This window comes from Aulonocara sp. 'chitande type north' Nkhata Bay, linkage group LG4 (genome assembly GCF_057382095.1).
Source record: "Aulonocara sp. 'chitande type north' Nkhata Bay isolate Kocher_YH1m ecotype deep benthic linkage group LG4, A_spYH_male_GT1.1, whole genome shotgun sequence".
In the NCBI taxonomy this organism is placed as follows: domain Eukaryota; kingdom Metazoa; phylum Chordata; class Actinopteri; order Cichliformes; family Cichlidae; genus Aulonocara; species Aulonocara sp. 'chitande type north' Nkhata Bay.
The window spans coordinates 5,467,785-5,487,230 of NC_141347.1; the positions used below are offsets into that span (position 1 = coordinate 5,467,785).

Sequence of the window (19,446 nt, forward strand, 5' to 3'; positions counted from 1 at the left end):
GTGCATCTATGTGGGTGTATCTCTTTGTGCCAAAGTGGGTGGGAGGCTGAACAGGCTTGTAGGACTAAAAATAGAATGCTCTCCAGCTCCCTGCCTCTTTGGACTGAGAGAGTGGCACAGCAATAAAGAAAAAGGGAGAAAATGGACAGATCAAACATAGGAGGAGAGTCTACCGTGGCGTCACTTCCTTATCAAAGCACGCCTTATAAAGAGATACATTCCCAGTAGGAAGTAGTTATTCCAATAAACTCTATAGGACCTGGCTTCTTGGTCCAAAACTGGAGTCAGTATTGAAGTGCTCTTGAATTTTTACCCGCTGTTTGTGACAAACCTCAGGTTTTATAATCAGCAAATGTATTTGCACCATATATTAAGAGTCAGATGTGATGATACTTTCTAGCACAGCTAGATAAATATCACTGAAATTAAGATATCGAATGTAAGGGCTCTGTGAACTGGAAAGAAGTCAGTTTTGCCGCCTGCTAATTTGTGCAGCAAGTGTGCTGGAATATTAAGGAATAAATCATAATATCATAGAAATGACAAAACGATCGATGCAATGGGCAGGAGTTTGCCCATTGGTCAGATAAGCTGTGCACCTTTCTTGCTACATTTTATTATAACTTCTAATGAAGGTGTATTGTCCCCGCTCTGTTGGCTTACTTTTCAAGTAGTTTTCCTTTGAACTAAGACTGTGTTGCTATAGTAACAAAGAGTTTTAAAAGAATCAAGTTTAAAAGTAGGACTGCATATGTCTGCCACTTTTTAGCATCCCTCTTCTGTTTTTCTTCTTCACCCCCTGTCCGTGCTGTCTTTGAAGATAATCGTTTTAGTACATCCCTCAGTGCATAAAGTAAAAACTTCCAAGGATCAGTGCATTTCCCAAAATCGGTGACCAGAAGACTGCAAAACGAGAATCTGCATATGCTGCTGACCTTACATCTGGATAACTGTGGCAGCCTGAACTCTTTCTTAAGGTCAAACACCAGTTTTTCACAGAGCATGTTTACAAATGCTGTAATAGTCGGAGCATGCGGAGTCACCCAGTTGGTGAAGAGTTAAATAACTCGCTTCTTTATTCATGAGCAAATTGTTTAATGTTGCTCCAACTTCTGCATCATATGAGCGGCCTACACACAGTTTTGTGTGTCCTCCACAGTAATGGGGGTTCAGTGAAGTTTGCTGTCTGTCACGAGTGGAGAATCACGTGCGCTGTTGCTTCAGGTAGCAGTCACATACACACACGGGCACAGGTAAAGCAGCTGTTGGTGTTTGGTTTTCGGGGTGTGCAGCATGCAGAAGCTGCTGCTCCTCGGGTTACATAAGAAGCAGACACGGTGGCTCTGTGCACGCCGCTGCTCCAGCTGCCCTCGCCTATCTCTTTAAATGAGACTGAGCCTCTCCGCTCTGCGTGTGTGCATGTGTGTGTGGAGGAGAAATTACGAGACAGAAAGGGCCACTGTAGGACTCGGCGATCGAAAACACAATAGACAAGCTCTTGTGCTTGGATGCGAACGACTTTGCAGAGGAGCCGAATGTGGTTTTCTGTCTATGGCGCATCTTTAGCTCGGCGATTGGACGCAGGACCAGCTCGTAATAATTATTTATTTCGCCCATTCTGCGCCGCACCGGTGGAAGAACCGTGATCGAGGCAGCGACAGCGACGTGCTGATCATGGATTAATGCCCGAGTGATTTTTCATCTACAAGGTAAACTGCGGAAAGGGCCGGCCGAGGGAAATGTGTCCGTGATCGCAGGGTGTAGGTGTGTGTGGCGGGGATGGATGGATGGCGTTACTTTATGGCAGCAGCATCCACGCCGCAGCTCCTCCGCGCACAGCGAGAAAGAGGAGACTGCAGGAAGAGGGTGATGTGGGTGAATGGCGGTGGATGTTTTAGTTCTTTGTGTGCACCGTGAGGCCTTCAGGAGCCGGAGCTGATCAACCGCATCGAGCTGCGTATTGTTAACAAACACAATGACGTCAACGTCTGTCAATGACGCACGCTCTTTCGTTCTTGTTTGTTTAACAGTGAAACAGGCTTTAGGAATCCATTTGGACTGCAATGTTTCCTTTGTGTTGCTGTTGTTCCCGGTTCCACCCATGATGCTCTGTCAGCTCTTCTTCATTCTCTGTGGGCCCGCTACGCGTTTCTGCGCTTCATATTTTAAAGGCTCCTTAAGTAGGTCAAATTGAGAAAAAGCAGTATGTTAGGAAAGCCTGCTACCAAGAGCTCGCTTCGAATTTAAATGTGTGGGACATCTTTTAATAATGCAGTTCAGGATGGTTGTTAGGTCATTCTTGGTAAAGGGCCACATCCTTTCAAATCCACACCCATGCAAGTTTTTCACTTGTGTATGTTATCGAATAAAACCATCAGTGGTATCATGAGGGTTCACCAGAAAACAGGTTGTTTCGAGATGGCAAATAGTGATATATTACATGTAGTGATATACAGCCCGTTTCAGGCTGGCGCTCCTTTCCTTTAATCTGACAACAACTAAACCATTGCAGGCTTCACTGGGAGGGATTCTGCTGTTCAGGCAGGGGTCACTCCTGATGTGTCACATGACTTCATTCACACATAGCAACACAAAACAGTAGTTTTGTTAAGTTACGCTCATCATTGATAGAAATGTTTTGGCTATATTGGTCTTTGAGTTGTTCTTTTTCTACAGTGAATGCTCAGCACACACTTTAGACAGCGCTTAAAAATGGTAATTATTTGGTTTTCTTTTCCCATAAAGGAACACAAGGCCAAAGATATACAAAAATCAACATGCAATAAGAATTTAGTGGCACTGATTCTACAATGTCTGCCTCCTGGTGAAGTTCTCTTACTTTTCTCTGCATGAACAAATGTGAAAAACAGAATTGTAGGTTTACTCAGGTCAGCACGGTCTCAGTGTGAAGCTGCTATTAAAGAGTTGGAGGAGCCACTGGACAAAGGCCCAAACTGTCAGCCTCAGTGGAGAAGATGCTGGTTCAGATCCAGCCCAGAAACCAGTCTGCACATGCCAGGCATGAACTGGAAACATGTGTCACTTTCCACTGTCCAAGTTTTACATCACCATTAAATGAGAGGCTACCATCTAAAACTGACACTTTATAAAGTTTATAGGTGATCATGTGAACAAAGAAACGTCATTTTTGAAGGGAAGCTTTATGGTGAGAATGTTTGAAGGAGTCGAGGTGAGTCGTTCAACCTGGAGAAAACTGTACCGGCTGCTAGGCATGATACATGCATCAGCAAGGCAGAAACACCTGCTGTGGAGCAAGGCACGCTAAAGTTGTGGAATAACCTTTCCAAAATGAAACTGGTTGTGTAGCTCACAAGGTTGAGCAAGCGAGCTATATGCCACAAAGGTACAGCAGAGACCCGAGTTTTCCTTTCCTGTCCACTCTCAACTATTATTTCGTAATAAAGGTTAAAAAAACTAAACCCAACAGTACTTAAAAAAATCAAGTCTGTGCAGGGATTACAATCATTTAAACTGAACTAACATATCCAAAAACTCGGCTACTGAAAATGTATTTAGAGGGAAACTTACCAAAGGGACATTTGACCAGATCTAAGTTGTGCTTTAGAATAGAAGAATCCTCTAACTGTCCCACCGGGGGAAATTTGGTTGTAACAGCAGGAAAAAACACACGTAAACAAACAGAACAGGACACAGAACAGAAGCACACACAGTCTTTACATATTTACATCATGGACAATAGTTACCAAAACAGAGTACTGTACCGTTATTAAAATTAAAGAACAGATACCTGACAAACTCAGGTTGTGGTGTGCAGACAGAGCAGGATACTGAAAGATGTTTAAATAGTTAAGAATATTTAGAATAATTAGAAAAGTGCCGATTGTGTACTTTATGCATAGTTTTGACCCTGCATGTATCATTTTTGTATTCATTTAAAAGCAAGCAGACAAAAAACCCCAAATGCTGATGGCAGGTTTGTCATCATGTAGCTCGAGGAAAAGTCAACCCCTTCTTCAATTCATTGGCTTCTAGAATTGAATGTCAAATCATTCTCCTCACATAAACTCTCCTGAGTGGGTGCGCCCCACCAGAATATATATGTTATTACTATATTACCCAAACAGAGCTCTTAGAAGCTTGTACTTATAGTTTCTAGAGTTCACAAACGCGCAACGGGCAGCAGAGTTTTCAGCTGGCTCCTGTCCTGCTCCAACACGCCGTCTCTTAGTTGATCTAAAAATGCTGCTATTGGCTCATGCCGCATCGGGAACTTCCCACCATGACTTCTCTTTATACCTCCCAGGCTTTTACATGCAGCTGTTGAATGTGATTGAATACTCTCTGCCATCACTTTTTGGTGTTTTTTCCAGTTTGATCTTTATTTCTGGCGTCTCTTTTCCAAGTGCATGCAAACGGCTGGCTCTTCTTGAGCCCCATTCTACCTAAAAAACGTCCGACCCTTTGGTGGTCCGCTGTCTCTGTGCTGCACCTCTTTTGCCTGCATTGGTCTTCTGGCTGCCCATGTTGTCACAACTTTCAGATTGTAGTGCTTTTACCAGAGTTTTTGATAATAACATCCTTCATAACAAAAGTATTGCATTAGTCTATATATATGAACATGAGAGGAATGCAAACATACATATTTACATGGTGATGAAAGGTCTTAAGCCATTCATAGACCATCTGCCTCTGAATATGATCATGTGTATTCTTTTATATCGTAGCTTTTTGATCCAAAGCAGAATTAGCACATCTGTTTCCTTCTCTTCATATTAAAAGGTGAACAGCTATCTACTCTGACCAGTTGGCAGCTCAGAGGAAAGCGAGAGATAGAGAGATGAGGACACAACGCAGAGTGGAGAGAGAAGATGCTGAACTCATATTTTATAGCTGTTCACCAAAGCTCTCAATATGTGGTGAAAAGAGACGTCAGTGCTAAGAAGGCCATCACAAGAAATACCAACCAAAACTGTTAGAGAAATTCATGCCAGGTCACCAATCTGACACAGTCTTAAGAAAAAGAAATGCACAAAGACCACAGAAGATAATCAAAGTGAATGATCTCACACTTCTTCCCTTGGATAAGAAAACTGTCTTTACAAAATCCCAGCCAGTAGCACTGATCCATGTCACCATCAAAGTCTACAATCAAGACATGTCTGCATGAATGAAAGGCTTACAACACGATGCAAACCACTGTCAGTGCAGGAATGCCAGGATAGAAAAAGCATCTAACACTTCAGTGGACCTGGGTCACCGGTGTTTATTGATGAGTACTGATAGAAATAGCACGATGGATTCTGAGGTGTACATGGCTACAGTTCTGTGAAAAAGTCTTTGCCCCTTCCTGAACTTTTCTTTTTGCATGTTTGTCACACTGCCATGTTTCACGTCATCAAACAAATTTTAATATTAGACAGAGATAACATGATTAAATGAAACATGCGACTTTGATCAGCCGCATTGGAGGGTTTTCTCGCACGAACAGCCTGAGATGCTTTGACATCTCGATCAGATTTAAGTCTTTGACGAGACCACTCCATCAGTTGCAGCTAGCGCTCCAGCCCCAGACCATCACACTACCACTGTTGGCATGATGTTCTTTTTATGAAATACTGTGTGAATTTTACACCAGATGTAATAAGACTCAAACCTTCCAAAAAGTTCAGTTTCACTGAATATTTTCCCTAAAGTCTTTTTTTCTTTGGCAAATCTAAGATGAACCTTTGTAACCGTTTTTGGTCGTCTTTGTGCTTTGGGCTAAAATATTATCCTCGGACCTTAACTAAGACGAGTGAGGCCTGCAGTCCTTTAGATGTTGATCTGGGCTTTTTTAGGACTTCTTGTGTGATTTCTTGATGCGGCCTTGGACTGGTTTTGTTAGTCTGGCCACTTGTGGAAAGGTTCATCACTGTTCCAGGTTTTCTCCATGTGGTTTACTAAAGCCTTACAATGGTTTTATAACTCTTTCCAGACTTACAGATGTCAGTGACCTACTTTACTGTTCAGGCAGGTTGTATTTAAGTGATTTCTTGATTCAGCAGGTCTGACAGAAGGTCAGGCCTGGGTGTGGCATATGAAATTCAACTCAGCTTTCCAAAAAATGTGGTTAATCTCAGATAATTCAGTTCATTGATGACTCTGTTGGCTCTACCCAACAGAGTCATCGGTGACTCTGCATATAAGAACCAATCCATGGTAAATGGATTGGTTCTTATATAGTGCTTTTCTACTCTGTCTGAGCACTCTTTATACAACAAGCGCCATTCCCTCATTTGCACAAGCACTTTTTTCTACACCTAAGTGCTTTCTATCTAACATTCACAGTCATTCATACTCCAGGGATGCAGTTTGCCCAGAGAGCAAATATGAGGTTCAGTCTCTTACCCAAGGATATTTTGGCAAACTGAAGGAGAGAGACCACAAACAAGTGGCTGACAGTGGCTGCAGTAAAGGTTTAGCAGAGCATCTTAAAGGATTCAGCTGTATAAATTAAAAAAAAAATAAAGTGTAAGAATAAGAAATGAAAACAAAAATATTTAGAAGTTTTGATAGTTTCTCTAGTTGTCTTGATGCATGCTCAATCATGCAGGTAAGCAAAAAAAGTTGATTCAGTTCATCTGGATGTTTTCAGTGGGAGAAACGTTTCGTCATCATCAGGTGACGTCTTCAGTCTCAGCTGACTGCAGGTTTCAGTCTTATAAACAGGACATTTGCATGATGACTGAAACCAGCCCACTGAAGGAACAATGGGCTGGGAGGTCAGTCCCTTCATCATTAATATAACTCTCATGACCATTGATCAAAGCTCACTGAAAACGCCACGTCCAGATGAACAGAATCAACCTTTTCTCTAGTTGGTTTTGAGCCTCTGATCATCAGCAGTGTTTTTGAAAAATACGTCCTGAGAGAGGAATATATCATGTCAAACGTATCGGTCCAAGTACAGAACCTCGTGGACTCATTTACATGAATACACTGGAATTTATCAGTGCAATGAATTTCCTTTAATAACAGCAGTTTGTTTTAGTCATTAACTGTTACGTCCCTCTGCAGCTTTTAATCGTCTCAGTGTTTTCAGCTGGTGCTAATTGGCCACACCTAGTCAGGTGTGGATAAAAGCATACCTGAGGCAAGCTTTCCGGCAGTGCACCAGTCTTTGCCTTGGTGGCACCAGCCATTTTAGCCAACCTGGTTTTCCATTTTAGGATGAAACCTCTTCTCACCCACACTCTGTTATTCATCTCCTTTTTTTTATGTTGCGGCTTTTGAGCCGGGTCGTAACATAAGTGGGGGCTCGTCCGGGATATTTGGACATTTTAGTGGAGACTGAATGTCAGTTTGTTTTGCTTTTAAGTGGGTGAGTGGTGGTGTTCACTGTAATTGAGCAAACTCCCTTTAGTTAGTGTTTCAGCTGGGTGGCTGTGCTGCCCTTCCATCGAAGCACTTGTTTGTTGTTTTGCTTTATTGTTTTAGTTTATTGTGTTTGGTGGCTATCCTGGGTGGGGGTACGCTTCAGGGTTTGGTGGGAGACTGTACCCCGGTCTGCTGCCTATCCTTGAGTTTGCGTTTAAAGGTGCCTCGAGCCCGGTACACCACTGAAGACTAGACAAGTAAAGTTTTATTGTTTTTTAGCATTTTAGGATGGGAGTTGCACATAGTAAATCAGTGGCACCAAACTTGGTAGGAGGTTTTTGATTATGGTCTGTAGCTGAGGCAGGTAGGCTGTTTTTAAGTTGGCATTGTGTGCACACCCTGTGTGTGCATATGTCAGTGTGGATGGATGCTAATGAGATCCTTGTGAGGTGAGTGTTTTGTGCTGTGACCTTTAGTGTTGTGGGGAATATGGCTATTTTGTTGGATCACTTGTGAGTGTTGTTGGCCAGGTGATGGCAATAACACTGTGGGGTGCTGAGCCACCCTTGATGTGATCATTGTGTGGCCATAGCTCTCCATTTTGTGGTTGGTCACTAGTATGCTTGATTTACTGAACTTTTTGGATTAAAGTAACTTGTTGTGGTATAGGGCCACTTGTATGTGACTGTTTGTGTGGTGGAGACAACAGATCACTTAGTTGTGATTATTTGTTGCTACTTTTGGTTGTGTGTCGTAGCAGATCAGGTAATCATTTTGGGTTTGTGACTGTTGTGCTCCTTTGTGTTGGTCACATGTTACTTTTTGTCTGTTCAGTGTGGCAACTTCAAATCCTCATGCCCATCCATGCTTAGAGATGCCAACTATAACGTGAACACTGCTTCTGTTAGCTTTAACTTTTATTCCAGGTTTGTGGGTCAAGGAACTGAAGGCTTCAGAGGGGCTTTTAATAAATTTAAGGGTCCTAGAGGAACCCTTTTAAGGGAGGAGGTGTTACGTCCCTCTGCAGCTTTTAATCGTCTCAGTGTTTTCAGCTGGTGCTAATTGGCCACACCTAGTCAGGTGTGGATAAAAGCATACCTGAGGCAAGCTTTCCGGCAGTGCACTAGTCTTTGCCTTGGTGGCACCAGCCATTTTAGCCAACCTGGTTTTCCATTTTAGGATGAAACCTCTTCTCACCCACACTCTGTTATTCATCTCCTTTTTTTTATGTTGTGGCTTTTGAGCCGGGTCGTAACAAACGGTATTGAATCCTGCATCGAGGCCTAACAGGACCTCACCGCAGCAGAGACATGTTCACAGTTAGAGGCCGTAAGACGATCGCCCGTCGCCTGTACTCGTGTAGATTTCTGTAGCTGATTGACAGCAGCCGAAATGCATCTTTGATTAATTGGAAGATAGCTGGGACAAGTAAAGGCTTTTAAGGAATATTGTAATGACAACACCCTTAAAAGACTTCCACATAGACTAATAAAGAGAAACTGATCATATTTAATATTGAAGTAAAACTTCAATAACAAAGTTTAACGTGTTGTATGGACAGCTCTGATAGACTTGTTGAAACATGGTTTGAACTTTTTGAATATATCATAAAGTAGTCTGTAAGTCAGGCATGCTCTCCCTCTCAGAGCCGTCTGTCCTCTCCCCTTCATTCCCTGTTGGTTCCTTATAATACAATTAGATAACATTGACCTCTGTGGATTGTTTTCACTACAGCACAGAAAATCAGTATGAAAAATGCAAAAGATTCACAACTAAAATGACATGTACGGAAATATAAGAACGATTGTTAAATCATATCTTGTATTTTATAACATCTTCAGCAGAGATATTCATGACATTAGGTAATATTTATTATTAATCCCTTTTTAAACAGAACAGCCTTAAGATTAGCCCTGTGAGCGGGTTAGGGTCTCTGTCAGGAAGTGTTTGAACATATACACACCTGCCCGCTAGCTTAGGTCGGCCAATCAGCAGCTCGGCACCAGAAACTAAGTATAACTTTAGAGGTGACCGTGCATGTTAGGCAGGCCTTTGGCACTCTTTAAGGAGTCGACTGACTTTGTTTCAACGTGTTTGATTTTATTTTTCTTTATCCTGTTTGTATATGTACAGCACTTTGTGAAGCCTGGTTTCATGTTAACGTGCTGTATAAATAAAGCTGATCTGGTCTGGACCTGTGGCTTCATTTAAAAGCACACAGTTGGTTTGTTTTTATTAAAAAATAAAAAACTAGCATCAAACATGATTGTCCCCTGTGCCTCGCTCAGGACAATATTATCCAGTTGTTTATTTGTGATGTTGTGATAGTTTCCACTGTGGTAAAGCAGATGAATATAAAAAGGGCTTCGGGTCAGATTTGGGTATTTCAGGCTAGCTGAGTCAGAAGGGATCATCAAACCCTGTTAGTGAAAAGTAAATGATTATATATTCCCTATAGTGATACTCAAAGATAGGCATAAACAATATTTTGACTGACAGTGAAGTTTACAGTGGGTGTCAAAATGATTTATAACAGATATTTCCAACAAACAAACAGCTCCGCACCTCAAAAAAGTAACATAAAGGAAAAAAGTCAAACATTGTGATGGACTTTTTACATTTGTGAAAAAAATGTAAAAAGTTGTTGTATGGCAGTAATAAATAGACTGAAGTTACCAGGATCACTGGGATATAACAGATATAACTACTGTTAACGCAGGGCCTTTGTTTCCAGAAGAATATTTAACAATATTATATTCACTTAGTTAATTTCAGCACTTCCTTTTTGCTGCTACAGGATATTTTAACTGAAAATAAGCAAGCAAGATGAACTTCTTTCTACAACAGCGTGGTGGAGCTGCACAGGTAGCCAATTAAATTAATAACAGTAACATTTATTTGAAGTCATTTTACTTTCTGTAAAGTCTCATTAAAATTATTATCAGTCCCTCGGTGGATAAAAATGTCTCATTTGTAAAACTGCTGTAAAGTTTTATATTTGTTGCTTATTATTATTATCCATCCATTTCCTTTTTTTTTTTCTTTTTGCCTGTCCCATTTGGTTCTTTAGCCATCAGAATTGTTGTCTGAAGACCAACAAGGATACCCAATGGATTTACTTTGCCAAATGGATCATCGTGGCATTGCCGTATTGGTCCATTTGGTCGATCTTTGTTTTTATTATTTATTATATTTTATTTTCAGATGTTACAGACGGGACAGACATGAGTGAGAGATAGGAAAGGGAGAAAGAAAGAGGAAGGAAAGGAAAAACAGAAGGGGAGAGGGACAGTGAGAAAGGGGGGAGAAAAAAAATAAAAAATCTCCTGGATCACCTGTTGAGAGAAGAATAGAAAACAAGCAAAAAAAGACAAAAAAAACAAAAAACAAAGCAACATACTAAACACAACACCATCGCATTAATCTAGCTAAGTGTAAACAGCAGTAAATACTAAATATTCAATGTTGTTGTGCAGCACGCAGGACAGATGTGCTTCGAAGTAGCAGCCAAGAAAGGTGTAATTTGGGTCTACGAGCAGTGAACACCCGTGTGCATACCTGTGTGGATCAGCATGCTTGTATTCCAAAGGTTTCTCCATGTAACGATCTGCTAGGGAGTGTGGGGGGGCCACAGCCCCGTCCTCCAGGGTGTGAAGCAGGTATGGAGGAGATCAAAACTCCAGACATCCAGAGGCCCCCAGAACACAAGAGACCAAGGAAGACCAACAGAGGGGCAGCCGCGCCACTGTCCCAGAAAGAGCTGAGGAGAGTCCCAGATGAGGGCTCACTCAGCAGCCGCGGAGCAGAAGCCAGGGGGAGTTGCAGTGACGCGCCCGTGAGCTCCGCCGGCCGCCAGCTGTGCCTGAGTGACCGAGCCCCAGGCCGAGAGGCCGGGGGCACCCCACCCCCGAAGGGGCCCGAGCGAGCCCCAGGCTCCAGGCCCGGATAAGCGGCCGCCAAGGAGTGAGCCGGTGTGTACCTGGACGCCCACCCCCAGACACAAAGAACCACCAAAGCACCGACACCTGAGGGAGTCCGCCACCGGCAGGGGAAGTGGTGGTGGGGGGAGATAGGCCTCCAAACCTTGGAGGGCCTGAGATGTCCCCAGAGAGGTGGCGTCTGATACCCAACCTGACATATAGACACAGACATACAGGCACACACATATACAAACATCCATTCCCCCCCTCAGGCTCTCATATGCACTCACTCCACACTCAACCAACGTGGAGACAGACGATCACACTCCCCAAGCGTACTCTACAAACCGGGTCTAGGTACCCTTGCTCCTGGAGGGGGGAACTGCACCCAGACCCAGGTGGTGTTACCCTTTTCCCTGCGGTGGGGAGAGGCAGACCACCCCGACTCCGTAGCAGCAGGGAGGCCCCACACTCCAGACCGCAGTCGGACGGCCAACTCCACCTAGCCCTCCCGCTCCAGCAGGCTGCAGAGAACGGGGGTGGGAGAAGACTCCAAACCTCCCTCCACCCGCTCATTGTAATGTTGATGCATGTGTGTTCTAAGGTGCATTTAAAACCCAGGAGGGCATGGAGCTACCTGCCAAGGAGCAGCAGGTAAGCGCATAGTCCCTCCTGATAGCCCTCAATGTCTACGTGTATTCAAAATTGAGAGGTGGGCAACGACGCCAGGGGTGAGGTGTACACCCTGATGGTGATTTGGACTCCGTGATTGTGCCCACCCCCAAGATCCTATATGTATGTGTAATGAGAGTGTGAATAATGTGAATGTCTAAGTTGTGGGATAAAATTGAGGCAGAGGCAGCCAGAAGGGGACAGAGGGGAGGGGGGGGGGTAGCCTCCTCTGCACCCTGGTGACATACCCCCACTCCAAGGCCCTGCATGTGTGGGTGGTTGTGGAGGAGCGGGAAGAGGGAGGCAGCTGGAGATGGGGAGGGAAGGAAGGGAGGGGCAGGTAACCCCTCCCTGGGGCCAGCTCCCCCGCTGACCCCAGTAGGCACCGCCACACTCCGCGACCCGCCAGGGAAAGGGGGCCCAGGCCCATCCAGACCGGGGCCCAGTGCAGCAGCGCCGCCCGGCCCCACAGAGCCCGGGACAGTCCACCCAACCCCACCACAGAGAAAACTGCACCCACCCCACCATCCACTCATCTTCCAGACTACATAAGACAGTAAACGCCCAGGCTGAGATCTTCCTCCACCTCTCCTGTATCTCCCCCTCCTGCAGAGAGAGTTCCTGAAGAGAGGAAAGCTCCTGCAAGATGTGACCATCTCCCCCACCAGTTGAAGAGCCCCCCAGGTGGTTCGACGCACCGGCGGCACCCCGCTCCAGGGCCGGGCCCCCATGCACCCACCCGCCCACAACCCCGGCAACACACCAACCAGGATCCAAGCCCCCGAGGCCCGGCCCGGGCCCCAGCCCAGAGACGGAGCGCCCCCAGAACCTCACGCCCATCCCGGACCCACCCAGGGGCAGCCAGGCTACCAGATCAGTAACCCACGTCCGTCAGCACAGACCCTCCCCTAGCCCCGCTGCACGCAGCCGCGAGGAAACAGTCACCTGAGAGCCAACAGAGCCCCCAACCGGACATGACCGCTACCCCGGGTTGAGCCCCCCAAGGAAGATGCCTCCGGGGAACCCCCCGACGCCCTAAGCCTGTCCCTACCCCCACACCAATCACAACAGTGAAGGCGGGACCAAACTATGACCCCCCACCCCCACTAGGTGATGGAGCTGATCAAAGGAGCCCAGAGCAATTGATCTGATGTGGTGGCAGAGGCTGTGTCAAGACTAATGTAATCTAATAGATAATTTCTATATTGGTTAGAATTAAGATTATTTTTATTTTTCCAGTTCATGAGGACTGTTTTCTTGGCTATGCATAGGGCAGTGAAAACCATATGGGCCATATTCTTTTCTGTAGTGACATTATCTAAGCTGCCCAGTAAACATACTAAGGGGGAAGTTGGAATGTTACATTTCAGACACTTCGATAAGTCTTCACATATCTCGCGCCAAAACTTTTGCACTGGTGGACAGAACCAAAGAGCGTGGATGTAATTGTCTGGTGTATTGCCTTGACAGTGTGAGCAGTTGTTGGAAGATGTAAAGCCCATCTTGAACATCCGATGACCTGTATAGTGCACTCTATGTAGTATTTTGTATTGTATTAATTGCAGACTGGGATTTTTAATTAATTTAAAGGTTTTTAAGCAAATCTGAGACCAGAAGTTTTGGTCTAGGTTGACTGATAAATCCGCTTCCCATTTTGCAATAGGAAGTGATATTGATTCATCTAATTTAGAAAGTGTTCTGTATATTTTAGATAATAATTTGGGGGATTTAAGAGTAAGGAAATGTGCCGCACTTAGTGGTGTTTGTAATTCAACTTGACTGAGGTTAAATTTCTTTTTTACTATGGATTTAATTTGTTGATATTCTAAAAATCTTTTCTTGTTGATCCCATATTGTGCAACTAGTCTGTCAAATGGAATAAATTCTGTTCCCTCTAATATATGTTCTAAGTATTTAATTCCTTTACAACTCCATTCTGGGAAATTAATCATATTATTGTTTTGTAATATGTCAGGGTTATTCCAGATAGGAGTACGTTTGCATGGGATTAATGAAGACTCCGTTATTTTTAGAAACTCCCACCATGCTGTCAGAGAAGAGCTGATGTTGATACTTTTAAAGCATTCATGTCTTTTGATGTTTGAGCTGATAAATGGTAGGTCTGAAATCTCTAGATCCTTGCATAGTGCCTGTTCAACATCTAGCCAGGGCTCATCTAAGAAGGTATGATTTAACCATTCTGAGATGAACTGAAGCCTGTTGGCTAAGAAGTATTGGTGAAAATTAGGCAGATCTAATCCTCCTCTATCCTTGGTTCTTTGTAGCGTTTTTAAGCTGATACGTGGGGGTTTATCTTTCCAAAGGAATTTGGAAATATATGAATCCAGAGATCTGAACCAATCTTGTGATGGTTTGTTAGGGATCATCAAAAATAAGTAATTTATTTTTGGCAAGATCATTTTTATAGTGGCGACCCTTCCCATGAGTGATATGGGTAAAGATTTCCATCTAGTCAGATCGCCTTCTACTTTCTTTAGAAGTGGGATGTGGTTTAATTTAGTTAAGTCTGAAAGCTTAGGAGAGACATTAATACCTAAATATTTAATATTTCCGGATTGCAGTGGGGCAGAGGAAGAATTATGGAAGGAGCAGTTAATGGGGAGAACTGTAGATTTTGGCCAGTTAATTGAATAATCTGAAACTCTTGAAAACCAGTTTATTAAAGTAATTACCTCAGAGAGGTTGGTTTGTGTGTTTTGCAGAAAAAGCAACACATCATCCGCATAGAGACTGATTTTATGTTCTATGTTCTTACATTTTATGCCCTTAATTAATTAATTAATCCATCCATTTCCTTCTAATCAGAATCAGAATCAGAAACTTTATTGTCATTGTCATGAGAACAACGAAATTAAGAATGGTCCCCGATCATTGCATCATCCCTAGCAATATCAAAATATAAATAAAACAATAAAATTCAATAAATAAAATAGATAGAATACTTAAAATACTAATAAGATATAACAGTAAAACATTCACATACATTCCCACACACATGCTTCAGACCGTGCATAGATTAACACAAGAGTGGCGTGATGGACATTTTTTTGTAGTATTCAGATGTGTTATTGCAGTTGGATAACAGCTGTGTTTGAGTCTATTAGTCCTTGCTCTACTTCTTCCGGGGCCTCCTCCCAGGGGGACATGCCCAGAGCGCCTCACCCAGAGCGCCTCACCCAGAGCGCCTCACCCAGGAGGCATCCTTGGAGAGTAGCGACTCTACTCTGAGCCCGTCTCGAATGAAGGAACTTCTATCTCTGAGGGGGAGGCCGGCCACCCTTTTTTCTGCCACTTATATCTGGGATCTCGTTCTCTCAGTCACTACCCAGAGCTTGTGACCATGGGTGAGGGCAGAGCTTTGCTGCCATGCTCAGCTCTCTCTTTACCATAAAGGACATGCAGCATCTGCATCACTGCAGTCGTGGCCTCAATCCAGAGCGAACTCGGCCACCACCCCATGTAGCCAACAGAACCACATCACTTGCAAAGAAATCCTGGCCACCAAAGTAAAGCCTTCCTGCACCTTCTAATTCTTCTAAAATTATGAACAGGATCAGTGACAAAGAGCAGCAATGGCAGAGTCCAGCTGCCACCATGAGTTTGACTGATTTCAAGCTTCTCAAATTGTTGTATAGGGAACGTACAGCTTGTAGCAATGGGCCACAGACCCCATACTCGCAAAGCACTGTGGTCAAATGCCTTCTCCAAGTCCAAAAAGCACATGCAGACTGGTTGGGCAAAATCCCACGCACCCTCAAATCTCCTTGAGAGGACAGAGAGCTGGTCCAGTGTCCCACAACACGGACGTATCTGAGGTTCGACTTATGGACAAGTTCTCCTTCCCAGTATTCTGGCATAGTCCTTCCCAGAGAGGCTGAGGAGTGCGACCCCCCCATGTACTCGGGGGTCTGGTCCATTCGAGTCTTGCCCCCCATCGCCATGCGATGTTATAGAGATGTGTCAACACAACAACCAGGGACTGAAATATCTAGATTTATTTTAATGTCTAACAACAAACAAACATAACAAAAACACACTAAGACAGTACACACTGTCATACAACCAAAGCCTTATTCGAATCTAAATTTTGCACTACTTTCCTTCAGCTCTTTGAATTTCTTAAAGCCTTTCTAGTTAAAGTCACAGTGCATACATACACATGTGTGCAGGTGCATTTAGCCTCTCCTGTGGCTCAGGGGAGTCCTTATAGTGTTCAGAGTTAAGCAGCACGTCTCAGCTCCTGCTGTGGTCGTGTGGGTATCACGGACAGTCTCAGATTACTGACCTGTAGCATCCTGGTCTTAGCTGATAGGAGTGGCATGCTAGCAGTTGTACTCTGACCTTTGACATCAACGAGACCTTTTCTCCCAGAGAGCCACAGCACTGGATATTTTCTCTTTTTCAGACCATCTCTGTGACGTCATGTATGTTTCTCAAACACCAGCCAACCACATTCACTCAAATCATCACCATTCTGGTCCTCAGCTTGAACTTCACCAGGTCACCTCGACCTTGTCTAAGTGCACTGACTTGTTGCTAGGTGACTGACTGATTAGATATATGTGTTAGTAAGCAGATGAGCGGGGGTACCTCATGGAGTATATGCTTGGCACATAGATTTATTCTTTAAAGGAAAAACAGAGATAGCAGCAGGACCCTCTAAGAAATGCAGCAACAGGCGGTCAGCCTGAAACTGATATTTGTGCCTTATTCCCAGTCATTTTGTCATGTATTAATATTTTTATTTACAGTGTAGTTTGGCTTTCTGGTTTCCTTCTTGCCCAGTCTTTATGTGCTCTGTCTGGCTTGCTGATTGGATGCCTTTGTATCACCCCTGCTTTTAATACTACTCCACAATTTGGGTTAAAGACATTTATTTTATTCTGTGTTTTTGCATGAATGCCATCCATCACTTTCTAAACTGATGGGCCTGTATCAGTGGTGACAGGGTGGAGGGTCGGGTAGACCCCGGACAGATCAGTGTGTGCAAGGCTAACAGGAGAACCCACACAGAAAGGCCCCGGCTAACTGATAGATAACAGGCTAACCACTGCTCACGTCAATTTTATTTATATATCACAAAATCAAACAGCTGCTTAAAAGTGCTTTATAGATTGCCTGAATTATTTCACACAAACTCTTTGCAGTTGTTTCAAATATACAATATTTCATGAACTATTATTTTTTTAATCAGCTAGCACTGTGGGAAACAGACTCTGACACTCCACAGCTGCACCCACAGTTCATAATGCTGAGTAAGAATCACATGTGAGGGAACAGACTACTGATATTTCCTGCTAATGACAATATTGTATGTGTACATGTGTTTCCTCTACTCGGGAATGTTGGATTTCATTGAGTGGTTTCCCTGTATTAGTTCTTTTCCTTAAACTTGTTACATCTGTAACAATGTGTTATTTAAATAGTCTGTTACAGTTACTGTCTTGGAGCAACTGTAACCCGCATCATTTCCTGTTCTGATTCTGATTTAGTGCTTAAAGAAAGAGAAGCCTGTAATATGGGACAAAAATCAAGACAATTTAATTCAGTTCAGTTTCATTTAAATAGCACCAAACTGTGACAACAGTCACCTTAAAAACATTTAATATTGTAAAAACTCCAATAACACAGAGAAGCCCCCGATAATTAAAGAACCCTCTGTGAACCCTCGGGGCCAAAAATCTCGGTTTTTTTACACAGACTTGGCTATTTCATGTGAATCAGCTAAATTGTGTTTAGCACTGCTGCTACGTGGCACAGCAGACTGTGTGTAGCATCACTTTGTGTTATCTGTGTAGTCTTTATGGTAAACTTTGCATCTGTGATATCAGAGGGACTGTTCCAGCTGTCTTTGCTCTGATGGGTTCTCCTGACGTTACTCTGAAGTGTTTGCTTTCTGAAACATTTCATTGTGCTCGCTGTAGCCACAGTTGCTGACAACACTGGCGTATTATGTAATGGATGAACCTTGTTTATGCTACTGCAGAGGCAGTGCCAGTCTGCTGAGGAGCTGACAAGACATGAAAGTGAGAAAATGCACAATGTGTTCATACTGAAAAGTGCCTTTGTTGTGCATACATGCACATATAGCATATAGCATCACATCTAGCTGTGTTAATAGAATTGGACAGGGAGATAGTGCTGTGCGTCTGAGCACCACAGTCACCATGTTATATAACTGAGTGGTTTGAGCTTTCATGCTACTGATACAGGGAGGGCACACAGAACAGGCCTCACTCCTTTACACTGTGCTGTCTTTTACTTCGATATCATGTCAGGTTCTTTTAACGTTAGCAAGAAGACCGAGTGTTCAAATAACGGGGTCAGGGCTACCTAACACATTCCAAACGATGCAACATGAGGGTTACTATCTCACACAAGACTACAGACTGGCAGCAGATGGGGTTTGAACCAGCAACCCTCTGATTAGTAGATGACCAGCCTGACCTCCTGAGCTACAGTTGACTTACCTCCAATAGCAGATGTTACAGTAATACCAGCCCTGGTAGGTTCTCTGATGGCAGACTGGTCCTGGCCAGCAAAGTGTGAATCACACTGAAACATGTTAACTCACCTGGATCCAGGTTATCCAGGCCCCACCCTGGAGCCTGGTCTTGGGGACAGCTACATGTGTCAATCCTCCTGTGGACCCTCCGCCCACAGAAAGGCCACGAGCTTCTAGTGCAGTATGGACTGGGCAGCGATACTTGTGGGATTATCTCTGGGTCTTCTTAAGCAGTGAGGGAAGGAGTGAGGAGCGCTGTGGACCAGCCTGTCATGGTGAACAGAGAACAAAGCTGTGGATTTAGCTCTTCAAATGTTGTGGGTACTGACTGAAAGAATGAGATGACAGATATAGACCTCTGGTTTCTGAGCTCTCCCAGATACAGAGACACACTGAAAGGAGCCAGTGAAGTAAAGGTGTCTAACTACAGTGCCCCCAGATGGACACAACAGACGGGAAGACCAGGGTAGATGCTGAGATTATGTTATGATGTCCTGCCAGAGGAGCCAGAGGAGGAGGCTGGGGAGACGTAGGGGCCTGCTGCCTGGACTAGGGTTGCCAACCGTCCCTTAAAATACGGAATCGTCCCGTATTTCGAAACAAAAGCACACGTCCCGTATTGAGCTAATAAGGGACGCACTTTGTCCCGTAATACAGTGAGAATCAAAAGTAGTCTATAAATGTTAATGGAATTAACGCTTTGTTTGAAAACATAATTCCCAGCCCCTCTCCTGCTTTGTGACCAATGAGCTGACAGCACACTTATGACAATTCGAGTATGACAATTCAGATTACCGCTCATCTCATTGGTCGAGGAAAGGTCGCTTGCGGAGAAAATACCGGAAGACAACAGATGACCACAACAAGAAGCATGGCCAACAGGGAAACAAACGCCGACACTGCGGTGCAAGTCTCGGATGACAGTACACCTAAAGCTGGGCAGACACTGTGCGATTTTTTCAGTCACGTTATTCAGCTCCTGCTCAAACT

General features: G+C 44.0%; 1 protein-coding gene across 3 annotated transcripts in view; it reads left to right on the forward strand.

The window, feature by feature from the left end:
• The first annotated feature begins 1,307 nt into the window (after nt 1–1,307).
• Nucleotides 1,308–19,446, forward strand: part of fbxl16 (F-box and leucine-rich repeat protein 16) — a 30,844-nt gene continuing 12,705 nt past the window's right edge. For 2 of the 3 annotated variants that reach the window (XR_015128725.1, XR_015128726.1), the window contains exon 1: nt 1,308–1,709. The gene's annotated coding sequence lies outside the window, so the exon portion shown is untranslated. The remainder of the gene's footprint in view (nt 1,710–19,446) is intronic. The other variant, XM_086288105.1, reaches the window with a different exon arrangement.